The sequence below is a fragment of the Hemicordylus capensis genome, chromosome 1, assembly GCF_027244095.1.
Source record: "Hemicordylus capensis ecotype Gifberg chromosome 1, rHemCap1.1.pri, whole genome shotgun sequence".
NCBI lineage: Eukaryota > Metazoa > Chordata > Lepidosauria > Squamata > Cordylidae > Hemicordylus > Hemicordylus capensis.
Genome location: NC_069657.1, coordinates 334,444,341 through 334,457,122, shown reverse-complemented (window position 1 = coordinate 334,457,122; position 12,782 = coordinate 334,444,341). Strand labels below are relative to the sequence as shown.

Sequence of the window (12,782 nt, the reverse complement as noted above, 5' to 3'; positions counted from 1 at the left end):
TTAAAACACTGAAGTGTCCCTACACAGAAACTACTCAACCTATTTGTCTGCAGTTTGGCAGGAGCTATTAACTGGCAATTTTGCTTATTTCATCTGATTGACTTATATTACAGGACTAGCGTACATATTCATTGAGTTTCTCTGGGATACTCATTATGAAAGTACATATGAGTCTTTCTTGCCCTGTTCTCTCAATGTTCTGAAGTACACTCTTTCCCCTTTAGTATAAAGTTGATGGTTTTGTTCAACTAGCAAATTAAATTTCGTAAAAATAATCAGCATGGGCAATAAATGCCCACCCTTACGTAATTTCATTCACTAAGTGATTTATCTCAGAGAAATGTTCAGCAAGACAAAGAGTCTCTTAATCCAAGAGAAGCTTACTGCACTGAATGAAACCAAGCCTCTGTTTGCCTTATTGATTCTTTGATATGGAGTGTTTGATTCATGAGCAATGTGTCACTGCTATATAAACTTGTGTAGATTTGACACAAATTAATTCATCAGCTTTAACTTTTGATGGATATTGAAATAATTGGTCATAAAGCCTATAAAATAAACCAGTAAAGTGGGCTGCCATTACAAAGCTGTCAGGGATTGAAGATTCTCACATACCTCTTGGATTAAATCTAAATTGCAAAAGCTTGCAGCAATCCACTTCTGAAGCTCTGAGGATCAATACTTTTAGAATAAGGCTTTCAGGTAAATCCCATTCACATGTGTCAGATTAAATCACAATCTGAATGGCAGCAACAAGAGTACCTTTTTCGAATAGTAATGTACGCTTCAATCCATTTTCCTTCATAGTGAATATTTTCATGTTAATTCATTTTCACTGAGAGGTGCGTTTATTTTCTTCCCTACATCAAATATTAGAAAAAATACAAATTAATAAGCAACACAGGCCTGTTGGGTTATAATCAGAATTTTGGTTTAAATTATTGGTGGTAGTAGTAGTAGTAGTAGTTATAGTCATAGCTGTTGTAGTAGTAGGCCTTAAGGATGCCCAGCCCGGTTTTACCTGTGCGTGAGAACTGGGAGTGGCACAGTGACAATCAATGTAGAGAATCCTGTTAGCCAGGGTTAAGGGCGTGAGCACGCTAACTGTGTGTCAATTGTGTGTCAATACCACATGGCACCTACACATGAGTAGCTTCCTGACCTGCATCAGGAAGCTTCCCATAATGCACCACACACTCACATAGTGCATTATGGGAGTTCCAGGGGTGTCCCGGTTCCCAAACCTCACGGTTGCCAGTAGTAGCCAGTAAAAATCTGGGTGAGCGATCTGCTCGCCCAGCCAAAACACTAGGATAGTCTGCGGGAACGAAAGCGTTTTAAGGTTTCCTCCCCTGTAGTGTGGAGCCCTTTCTCCCTGATCATGAGAAAGGGCTCAGGGTCTATTGGTGGACCAGAAGAATATTATGATGAAGGGGGATTTCCATGGAATGAACAACCTTTTAGGACTTTGTAGCCTGGGGGTGTCTAGAAATGGAATCCCTTTGGAGAACTGCTTAGCTCACTCACTCAGAGCTTTGGAGCATATTTCCAAGATGAATCCGTATCCCTGTAAACAAGATCAGGCCGCATATGATTTGCTGAAAATGATATTGAAATGAGGAGGAAAGTAGAGCTGGTCATGTACCTGTATATGCTTTAATAACGTGAATATCCATGGTAATTAAATGAGCATCTTCAAGTTGCTTGGGAAATCACTGACTTTCAGGCTACTTGATTCATAGCATCCATAGTCTTAAGAAATATGTTGTGGTGATTACTTTATGAGATTTTTTATTGCCAATTAATAAAGACTTACTAGCTAGTAACATCCTAAAATATGTATGGTAGCCATTCAAAAGTATCTGGAAATGTGAACAAAGACATTATTGTGAAGGTTATTCATTGCTTTAAGTGTCAAATTTATAGAGCATTCATAAATATATTTATAGCAGTTTCAGGTGTGGTTTTTAAAATGAAAGAACCGTTAAATATGCCTTGTATACGATGACTGCTAAGCATACATAAGAGCCTTTGGTGAGGGACTTTGTCAATTTCTTTTCAAAAATAGCATCCACTGTCTCACAGATACCTACATATTTTGAAAGGTTGGTGAGTCAGGATTCTCTCCAAAAAGCAGATGATACAAAACATTATCTTCAAAGGCAGAAAGCAAGTAATCACAGTAGCTTCATTCATTATATATTTTCTTTTTGACCAGAATCTGATCCCCTCCACTGCCAGGAATCCAACTAGTTGGTAACATGCTAAAGTTAATAATTATTCTCCCATCAGATATCTTTTGAACAGTAAAGAAGCAAGGTCCCCATAAAGCATTCTGAAACTCAGCTCGGTGGCATCTGGTGGGCCACTGTGTGAGGATGCTGGACTAGATAGGCCTTGGGCCTGATCCAGCAGGGCTGTTCTTATGTTTGTATGTGTGGATTTGTTGTCATGTAACAATAATCTGTTTTTTCTGCTTTCAGTGAAATGTCATTGGAGGGCATGGCAATATGATTACTTCGCTTTCAAGTTGGCGACTATGAACACTTGCATATGTTCCCTTTGGGGTTGTGTCTGTACAGTGTGCTGGCAACATTTAGGAGCAGTTTCTTTTGTTCACAAAGATCCCACTTAGTCAAATTTTTTTTAAACTATTATGCTGGGACTGGAAGAAATCCAAGGAAACTGCAAAGCTAATTTGTTTCAAGTGAGTATCAAGTCCCTTATGTTTCCTCAGTTATATATTTCTTCACCGCTATAAGAGCTGAGTTGACACTCAGCTGCCTATGTGACAAGTATATGGATGGGCTACAGAATGTGGGACAAGTGATCCAACAGTCGGCAGGCTAAAACTAGAGGAAACTCTAGTTAATCTGATATTTGAAATAAGACACTGTCATTATGCAATTGTTTCCAAAGTTGTTCAGCAGAATTTTGATGTTTTGGGGGAAAGGGCACAACCTAAAAGAGAGATGCAGGGGATTTAATGTGTATCCAGACAGGTGTCTTCAAGAGCTTTTGTATAATAACTGATGAGCAAGCGTGGCATTCAATACTCCTCTCAAAAAACGACTCCTCTCAGAATATGAGTTAAAAGTCAATATGCCCTTGCTGTCTCCTTTGGACCATGTTTGCAAGGACAGATGCTCAGTGCCAGGCAGATCTGGCATGCTAGTACTACATAGGAGTATACAGAAAACAAAGAGTATTACATGGAGACACTATGACTGTAGAAAGCTGAAACAACAGCACAAAAGGCTGTTCTCACAGTTAGTTTTCCTTTCTTTATTCCCTAGCAACCTTTCAATCACTATGATGTCACATAGAAGGGAAATCAAGGACCTTCCTTGCTTCCACTGGTACCACAACAGTAGAGGTGTGCATTTTGTTTTGGATAAAAAATGTTTTGTGCCCAAAACAGGCCATTTCAGCTCTTTTGTAGCCAAAAAAAAAAACAAAAACCCAGTGCTCAAAACAGGAAATTGTGTAGCCAAAACAAAACGTCCGTTTCAGCTACAAAACCTTTTGTTGTTTCGGCTGTTTTGGAACTCCATTTTGCAATCGCAAAAAGTCTTTTTCCTTCAGTCTCCATTCTGAGTTTTGACATCTGTTTGAATTTCCGGCCCTTCCAGGCTGCAGATTGGCCAGCGAAAGCGTGGGCTCATCTACTGGCAATTGCCTCCTTATTAATTTTAAGGAAATTTAAGGGTAAAATTTACCCTGATTGGCCAGTGGGGTAGTGTGCATTGCATTGTTGTTGTTTCACACTGTTGTGTGTAGATCAATTGTATTTCTGGGGGGATGTGGATGTGCATGACCTTTGGAAATCTGCCTGGTTATTTGCAAAGCTCTGCTTTTGTTGTTGATGTATGATGTTGTTATTTGGGGTGGATTTGGGGCAGAAAGGGGGCTTTGGGGGCAGAAGAGTGGATCAGGTGGTAGTGCCCCAATGGGTGCTTGCTTCCACCCAGATTCCAAAGGAATTGGGGAAAGGAATGGTTTTTAAAGGATTTCTGAAGTTTACATGTCTATAGGGCAGATTCAGGGCAGAAAGAGGGCCTGAGGGGCAAAAAAGTGGGTTAAGTGGCAGTACCCCAAGGGGTGCCTGCCACAACCCAGATTCCAAAGGAATAGGGCAAAGGGCTGATTTCTTAGGAATTGTTGAAGTTTACATGTCTTTAAGGTTTTTCCCCAAAGGGAATAATGGAAGTTTCAGCAAACCCATAACTCCACCTGGAGGGCACTGGGATGGCCGGGTTCGAGTGGTGGTGTAGTGCACATAGGTTGCTAACCCATGGGATGCTGGGTTCTGTTGTTTCTGAGGTGTTTTGTGTAGATTCTGTGGTAGCATATGAAATTTTCAATGACAAACCATGAATCCACTCTCATATGCTACCAGAGAATCTACACTCACAACATCTCAGAAACAACAGAACCCAGTATCCCATGGGTTAGCAACCCATGCTGGTGGTTGGCACCCTATGTGCTCTACACCACCACTCACTCTGGGCCATCCCAGTGCCCCCCAAGTGCAGTTATAAGGCTGCTGAAACCTCCATCATTCCCTATGGGGAAGAACTTTAAAATCGTGTAAGCTCCATTAAATCTTTAAAAATCAGCCCTCTCCCCAATTCCTTTGAAATAATTCTGGCAGCTTCATTGCCCTCACTGGGCACTACCACCCACCCTACTCTGCTCTGGGCCATGCCTTTCCCCCCAACGTGAAGCTATACTTTTGCTGAAACCTCCATTATTCCCTATGGGAAAAATCTTAAACTTCAAAAATTCACCAAAAACCAGCCCTTTGCCCAATTCCTCTGAAATTTGGGTGTTAGCTTCCACCCATTGGGCACTACCACCCCCACCCACTAGTTTTTCCCCAGGGTTGTTTTTTTTTAAAAACAAACAAACACCAAAACGTTTCGGATTTGGATTTTGCAATTTCAAACTAAGAACATAATTGGGGTGTTTCGGGTTGGCTGATTTCAAACAAAGAACAAAATGGGGGTGTTTTGGATTCAGGCCAAAAACAAAACATAAAAAAATGCACAACCCTACACAACACTATCTCCAGTCAGTACTGGCGTACCAAAGAAGGTGTTGGGGCCTGTTACCCTGATAACTGATCTGAGGCTGGCTCCAGTTATGAGGGGAACCTTTTATCTCTTTGTGGGATCTTATGACATTATAAAACTGGCAGTTTCCCAAGAAAATAACAACCACTGGTTTAAAAATCCAAACAAACATATTTTATTGCATATGAAGTAAGAGGATTGGCTATTATTTCAATGAGATGATTCCCACATTATGAATATGATGAATATGACGGATATTTATATACTGCTTTTGAACAAAAGTTCTCAAAGTAGTTAACACAGAAATAAATAAATATAATGGCTCCCTGTCCCCAAAGGGCTCACAATCTAAAAAGGATTCCCAAAACACCCAAGATGGACATGGGTCTAGGCTGAATGCTTTACTTCTGCTTATGAATATAGTTATAGCTCCTCATAACTATGGCTACAGATAACTGGGAAAAGGGGGAGGGGTGGGATGGAGTCTGCTTGATGAAAAAGAAGCCTAAAAAGAGAGAGGGATGAAACTGGGAGCCAAAGTTTGGTGGCGGGGACTGAGAGAGATGAGGGAAAAAAGGTTGGCTAAAGAACTGGCAAAGGAGAGGGGAAAGATTGAGGGTAAAGGAGGAAAAGACAAGCCAATAAGATAACTGGTGGATAGAGTGGGGAGGAGAAAGTGGAGACCCAAGGTGAAAGAAAAGGAAAGAACCAGTAAGGAACTGGTGGCCAGAGCAGGATGCCACCCAGGAAGGAACTGGTGACCAGAGAAGAAATGCCACCCAGGAAAGCCCAGGGAGCAAGAGAAGGATGAGCTGATAAGAGAACTGGCGGAGGAACTGAGGCAGAGACGGGAGAGAGACAGGGATAAAAGCCAAGGAAAGTTGGGAAGAGAGAGAAGGATTGTCTCTTTATTGTAAAATCCAGTAAAAGCTGGATGTGAGGGCTGGTTTGTGCAAACGATGAGAAATTGCTGGGAACCAGGAAGTGGAATCTGAGAAGGTGGCAGTCCCCATGCCACAAGGGTCTTACTGGCAGGAAAAGGGAGGACTGTTCTCAAACTATGGTGGTTCAGGCAAATAGGGACAATGAAAGGAAGGGATGTGGCAGAAGTTGCCTACACTGGAAGGGATACCCCATGGATAACCTTAGTGGAAGAAGACAGCTAGAGTTCACCTTGCTTGGACACATAGTCCGTCTTATGGTTTTGCTATGGCTTAAACTCACACGAGGGCATTATGCATTCACTGGCGAGCTTATGCCTGCTGAATGTCATCATGAGAAGGCTTTTCCTGGGCTTTCTGCCTGGCTGTAGACCTTCTTCTCATGAGCCCCATGGTCTTTGGATGGTTTCCATGGCCCCAACGGGGGTTACTCTTTTCATATAGGGAAGAAGCTGACTAACCCCCTGCTCCTGCTGGTGAAAAACAGTTCTAGATGGAAAACTTTCCAGCCTAGTCCAGTAAAACCACAAGCACTCAAAGACTCAGTATCAGGGGAGAGAGGGGGAAATCAGGGGAGAAAAAGGGAAAGCCCCCCAGCAGCAAGGAAGGAAGGGCTCTCTCATTAATTACCTGTCTGATGTGAAGGGGAAGAGAACCCAGGTTCTCAGAGGCAGTGACACAGTTAGGGCAAAAAGGACCCTGGACCTGAAGAGCTTTGGAGCTCCCCCCCCCCCACAAGGCCCCCCATTAACTTTTTTCAACCTGTGTCTACTGCCACTCTTGCTCCTGTCACTGGAGGGGGGCCTCCAAATGATGGGGGGGGGCTCCCCAGAGCTCCACCACTTTCCCATGCCCGCCCCACCGCTTTCCCATGCCTACTGCTGCCCTGCCGATATTTATCATCCTCACCACTGGGGGTGGGGGGTGAGTGGCCGAGTGGAGCAGGCCTTCCCCCTGGTAGGGATGGTGGTGGCAGGCCACCAATGCAGATGCTGGTGGGCCTGTCAGTGGGCACACCTGTTTAGGGAGTATCAAGCAACACATGCCTGTGACATCATGGGCATGCAACACTCCTCGCTGTGCAGGTGCGCCCGCTGATAGGCCAACCAGCCACTGCATCCTCAGCCCACCACTGCCACCGGGTGGAGGCCTGATCTTCTCGGCTGCTCACCCCACACACACCCGGTGCTGAGGATGACAAATATTGGTGGGGCAGTTAATGGTTACTAGGGATGACTCCTGGTGGGAAACAATGAGTTTTGAGGGAGCGAGACATTACCTAGTGGTTTTCATTTCCTGAGAAGAATGGGCATGTTGGTGGAGTGTTGATTCTACAGATTAGGATTGTTTCTGAAGGGGATGCAAACTATTAATGGTTGATTCTTAATTCTCGAGATTTTAGAATCACCCAAGGAACATGATCTGGCTTCAAAGCAGAGGTCAGGAGTGTGAACAAATGAGTGAGGAGAAGGGGAGCCATGGCTGCCATGCCTGAGGGGGAGGTGTGGGTTTCAGGAGCACACATAGTCTCCATACAGGAAGACTTTTGGGGTGTCAGGAGGCCAGGTTTGGGCTTCTATAAGACAGGGAGCTACAGCTATGCTCTTCTCTTAGTTCACTCCCCAGGCTGCTTCCAGATACAGCGATAAACACTGTTTAACTCCTGGACCCTCCTGTGGGCAAGCAAGTCCAGGCTATGTGCCTCTGTCGGAGTGCAGGAGAGTCATATAGGGGCCCAACTGGGGTCCTCCAAACACTGTCACTGTTAAATACCACACTTTGATACAGTGCCATAGAGCAGGTAGTCAGAATACAGTATCCTATGCAATGGTGCGCCAGCACCGTAGCTAGTAAAATCAGACCATTTTCTAAGTTCTCATGTTCTCAGGGTATCAAAAAGTTCACAAAAAGGCCATCTCAGAAGCAGGCTTCTTTTCTTCTGCAATGGCAATGAAAAGTACAAGCAAGGGTGTTATCTCATTGTTGATCTGTAATAAAATACTTTTGAGAGACTCGGTGATTTGGATCAGCCACCAAAACACTGGGTGCTTATCTGAAGTTATTTTAATTTATTTGATTTGGAACTAGAAACATCAAGATTTTATGCAAGATATCACATCAGCCTGGATTTTATATGGTCTGGACAGATGGCAAGAATAATTTTAATCAGAGAGGGGGGGAAAGTACTGCTGATGCTTAGCTGCCAAAAACTGGAAATGTTTAAACTAGTGTTCTCCTTACAGTCCAGTCATAAACCACACTGAGTTCGGTAAGATTTACTGCCAAGTATGTATGCATTGGATTGCAGCTATGCAACAAAATCCTATGTATGCTTACTCAGAAGTAAGCACAGCTGCTTCTGTAGGATCAGAGGCGTATCTAGGGAAAATAGCGCCTAGGGCAAACACTGAAATTGCGCCCCCTGTCCAAGCATCTGACACCCATCTTTCAGATAACTTTACCATAATATCAGCTGAAAAATACAAGTCAAGCTCGTTAATCTTTTAATATTTCAAAAACTGTTTAGCAGTGGACTTAGCCAGACCAAAAAATGCTGGAAAGCTACAAATTTCAGTATGTGGGGGCTCATGAAATACTCAAATACTATGTGGAGTTGTACTTGGAAAACTAATCAGAAGTGCCTGTCTAATTCTCTACTATGCATTGTAGCATCACTATTACATAAGTTTTAAAAATAAATGCAGAATTTGACTTTTCCCAGATACTCTGTAAATAATTAAAGGATATGCAGTGTAAACTGTGTCACTGCTTGGAATATATTCTAGTCTTTCAGAAAGACAGTTAAAATGAGAGAAAGAGAGCAAGAAACTCCCAGTGGGCTTTAATATTAAGGGTTTCACACTGATTCAAAGACAAACTCACCATTAATAGCCATATTAGCAAGACATCACATTTAACTCACTTATCACAAGAAGCAAAGTAAGAGCAAATGAATACAATCCTAGCTCTTAAGCGTCAGCTCAGTATTCACAAGCCCTGATTCTCTGTACATAGTGCCAATCTGAATATGTGTACAGTGTCATATTATATTATTATTATTATTGTTATTGTTATTGTTATTGTTATTTTTAACCCGTAGCCCCTTTGGGGGGCTTCCTAAAGGCTGGAGGGGTTGCAAAGATTCCCCCTCACCCCGCTGGCCTCTAGGGCCTCGCAGGGACCATTTGAGCATGTGCAGTGGCCGTTTTTTAAAATAATCTTTTTTTTTTAAAGGCCACTGAAAACAAAATGGCCACCGAGTGTGCTCAAATGGCCTCTGCAAAGCCTGGCATGACCTAGAGCCTCACTGAGGCTATTTGAGCATGCACGGTGGCCATTTTGTTTTTGGCAGCCATTTTTTTTTAAAAAAAAATAATTTTACAAAATGGTGCCCCCCTTCAAGTGGCGCCCGGGGCATGTGCCCTGCCTGCCCTACCCCTAGATACGCCGCTGTGTAGGATTTACTACAAAGTAACTATGTGCAAAATCATTGAATATAGTGGGGCTTGCTTCTAAGTAAACATAGCATCAGGCTGTTAGTGCTTAAAGTTTATATTAAAGATGAAAACAATAGTGTGCATCATAAATAGTGTGATGCACACTAAATCCAGACTTTTTCAATTATCTTTGGTTTTAAATAAGGGAAAAATTGGATTGGAGTAACTTCCTAATTATCATTCTAATCATAGTTCTATATAGTATCATAAGATGTTGTCATCAAACGTAATAGTATCTGATCTACATCCTTGTGTTTCAGATGGTCTCTCTCAGTTAAAATCATGTTAAAAGAACTCCACTTTTGTTCTCATCCAGCTATTCATCCAGCTACTCAAATAGCGACATCACAAGGCATTTTTCTCAAGATCAACAGTCTCAAAATTGTTGCGCTCTTTCATGATTTGTAAACATTTCTTCCCAAGATGTTTGTTTGTTCTATTAATAATATCTAAATTCTCATAGGTGAACTAATAGCCAGTCAATTTGTTGTGAAGAAAAATGGGATAGCACCATGTGTGAGGCCCTGAGCTCCCTGGAGGAAGGGCAGGAAACATATGTGAGAAATATAATATGCATTTGCACAATTCAGTAACATGCATGACAACACAACATGAAACCCAAAGAAATAAGCCCCTTGCAAACAGACCTGTAGATGTGGTAAATATATTGGCTGACATCCAGATGAGCATTATGCCTGCACACTGAGAAACGTTGAGCACACTAAAGAGGTTTATGTTGCTGTGTGAAGTTGAGGTGCTCTTTCATGTTCTCAATCACTAGTGGAACTTTCTCAGAAACACTACAAGGTTGTACAACATCTGCAACTTGTAACATCTTCCACAAGTACAAGAAAGAGCCTAGACTAGAGCAAATGTTCCTTTCTTTGCACAGTGCCATTGTGCTGTGTCCTTATGCTAGCAAAACATCATGCTAACAGAACAGTAGTCTGGATGAAGGACAATATGTCTAAAAAAACCACAGTCTTTAGGGTGATAAGGACCAAACCAGATATGATGCAGGAGATCCATAATCAGATTTCCTGGGTTGTCTTTTTTAAAATTTAAAGCAGTTTCTGGAGACTGAGATTAATGAGAGCATTGGTGCTGTGCATGTGGTTTAAGAGCATAAGAAAAGTCTTGTGGAATTAGACCATAGAAATCTTCCTAGTTGGGCATCCTGTTTGTCACAGTGGCCAACCAGATGCCCCTTAAACTCCAGTAAACTGGTTTTAGCTTTTTTCCCCTATTGAACAGACAAACGTGCTAATTTTCAACTTGGAATGGAATCGCTGTAAAACAGTAGTTTTATAGAACCATTTTCAAAGTGGTTATAAAAGCAGTCCCAGTCACTTTTACTATAATGTAATTTAATAGTAGTTAAAGCACTTGCAGTTGAACTACATTTAAAGTAGTTCATGCCATCAGTGACAATGTCCATCAAAAGCCTTATACCAAAATAAACCTGCATTTTAAATGTTTTCCCAACATGTTCCCTTTTTTAATAATGGTAATAAAGCCATTAACAAAGATGTTGACTTAGACTTGACAGATTTGCTTGAGTTCAATAAGAGACTGGTATATGTATCTGCCTGCTTGGTAATCTTATAGGCTTCCACAATATCCAGCAATCTTCAGTTTGACTAGTGTAATCCCTCCTGAGTAGCTGTGCAGTTAAAAAGTCAATAGAGCTATGTCAATTTATGCTATTCGATGATCTGACTCATTAGTGCCAAGAACCATTTTCATTCTACCCAGGATATACACAAACATCACACTCCTTGGCTCAAGAATCTTGTGATAAAGCTAAGGCACTCAGAGCAATAGAAAGCACCCAGATATCAGTAGACAAAACACTCTAACATCTGTGCAAGTGGCAGTTTGGCTGATCTTAAAATACTCTGTTCATTCCTATCCAGACTCTTCCTGATGTCAAAGCCATCTTCTAAAATTATTTAGCTGGTAGATGTTAAATCTAGCTTGTCAAATTGGTCCTGAGATTTTACAGCATTGGTTGACATATTGTCCTGCAAGATAGGAACTGAAACTAATTCATAGTTATTCCAGTAGGTGCTTGCTTGCTTATAACTCTCAGCAATAACTTCCTTTGACATAAATATGGACATGTCCCCCTGCAACCCACAACTCCACATACTTCCTGGATACTTCAATAGGCTGCAATCTATATATTTATTTATCCTAAACGTACCCATCACTAATTCCATGCATGGCAGCTCTCATGAGAGCAGCTGCCTGGGGAAGAGCAATGGGGACGGGGAGAAAATAGCAGTGCCAGCCGGTCGGCCAGAAGAGGCAGTGGTGGGCCAGCCCAGCCAGTGGGAACAGGAGGAGGCAACAGGCGGCCCACTACCAGGAGGAGGAGGTGGGCCGGCCTAGCCGCCGGGAGGAGGAGGCAGCAGCGGGGTGGCCCGGCCAGAACAGGTGGCGGTAGCAGGCCAGGCCTATCCAGCCTAGCCACCAGAAAGAGGGGGCTGCTATCGAGAGTGGGCGGGAGGAGGTGGCAGTCCAACTTTCCGGCTGGTTCGCAAGCCAGAAAGCGTGGGTGGGGGGAGAGGAAGCGGGCCAGCCGGCCTGCCAGAAAGCGCAGGGGGGTCAGAAGTGGGCTGGGAGGAGTGGCCAGTTGGCCATAAAGCCAGGCATGCTGGCATCGGGGAGGACACACAGCAGCAGTGGGTGGGCAGGCCGAAGGCACAGATGCTCTGCGCCTGGCCCAGCTAGTATATAAATATATATTTTTGTAAAGTGTACCCGTCGCTAATCCCATGTGTGGCAGCTCTCGCAAGAGTTTGCAAGCAGCTGCGGCAACCAGTGAGCGGGGGGGAGGGAGGAATGAGAGGGAGGACCAGACAGATGGTGAGTTTACAGAGTTGCTTTAAATGGGGAAGAGAGGCATTGGGGATAAAATCAGTGAGTATCTATGAACTATTGGCCATGGGCCATGTAAACAGAGAGCTCTAAGTAAAAATACCACCCTCCTCCACTCTGAAGTTCAAAGGGACCTCTCTTCTTGAAGTTCAAAGGGACCTCTCTTCTTCAGAGCAGCCAGAGACTATGCTCTTAAAGGCTTTAAACAAACAAACAAACAAAAAACTCAAGCAAGACCAACTTTTATTTCTAACGTCAGTCTGCTCTTTACAGGCAGACAATCAAGTGATGTTGGGAGCAGCATGATAAATGCCTGGATCAAAAGGTGGGGGAGAGGAATGGATGGACGGACAGCGAGTGGGGGGAGGGAAGAAAGGCAGAGCTAA

General features: G+C 43.0%; 1 long non-coding RNA gene across 1 annotated transcript; it reads left to right on the top strand.

Annotated features, from left to right (window-relative positions):
- Positions 1–2,342: 2,342 nt before the first annotated feature.
- Positions 2,343–11,111, top strand: LOC128342484 (uncharacterized). Its single transcript, XR_008315010.1, has 3 exons — positions 2,343–2,707; positions 3,297–3,376; positions 9,774–11,111. It is a non-coding gene; the product is annotated as an uncharacterized LOC128342484 (long non-coding RNA).
- The last annotated feature ends 1,671 nt before the right edge of the window (positions 11,112–12,782 follow it).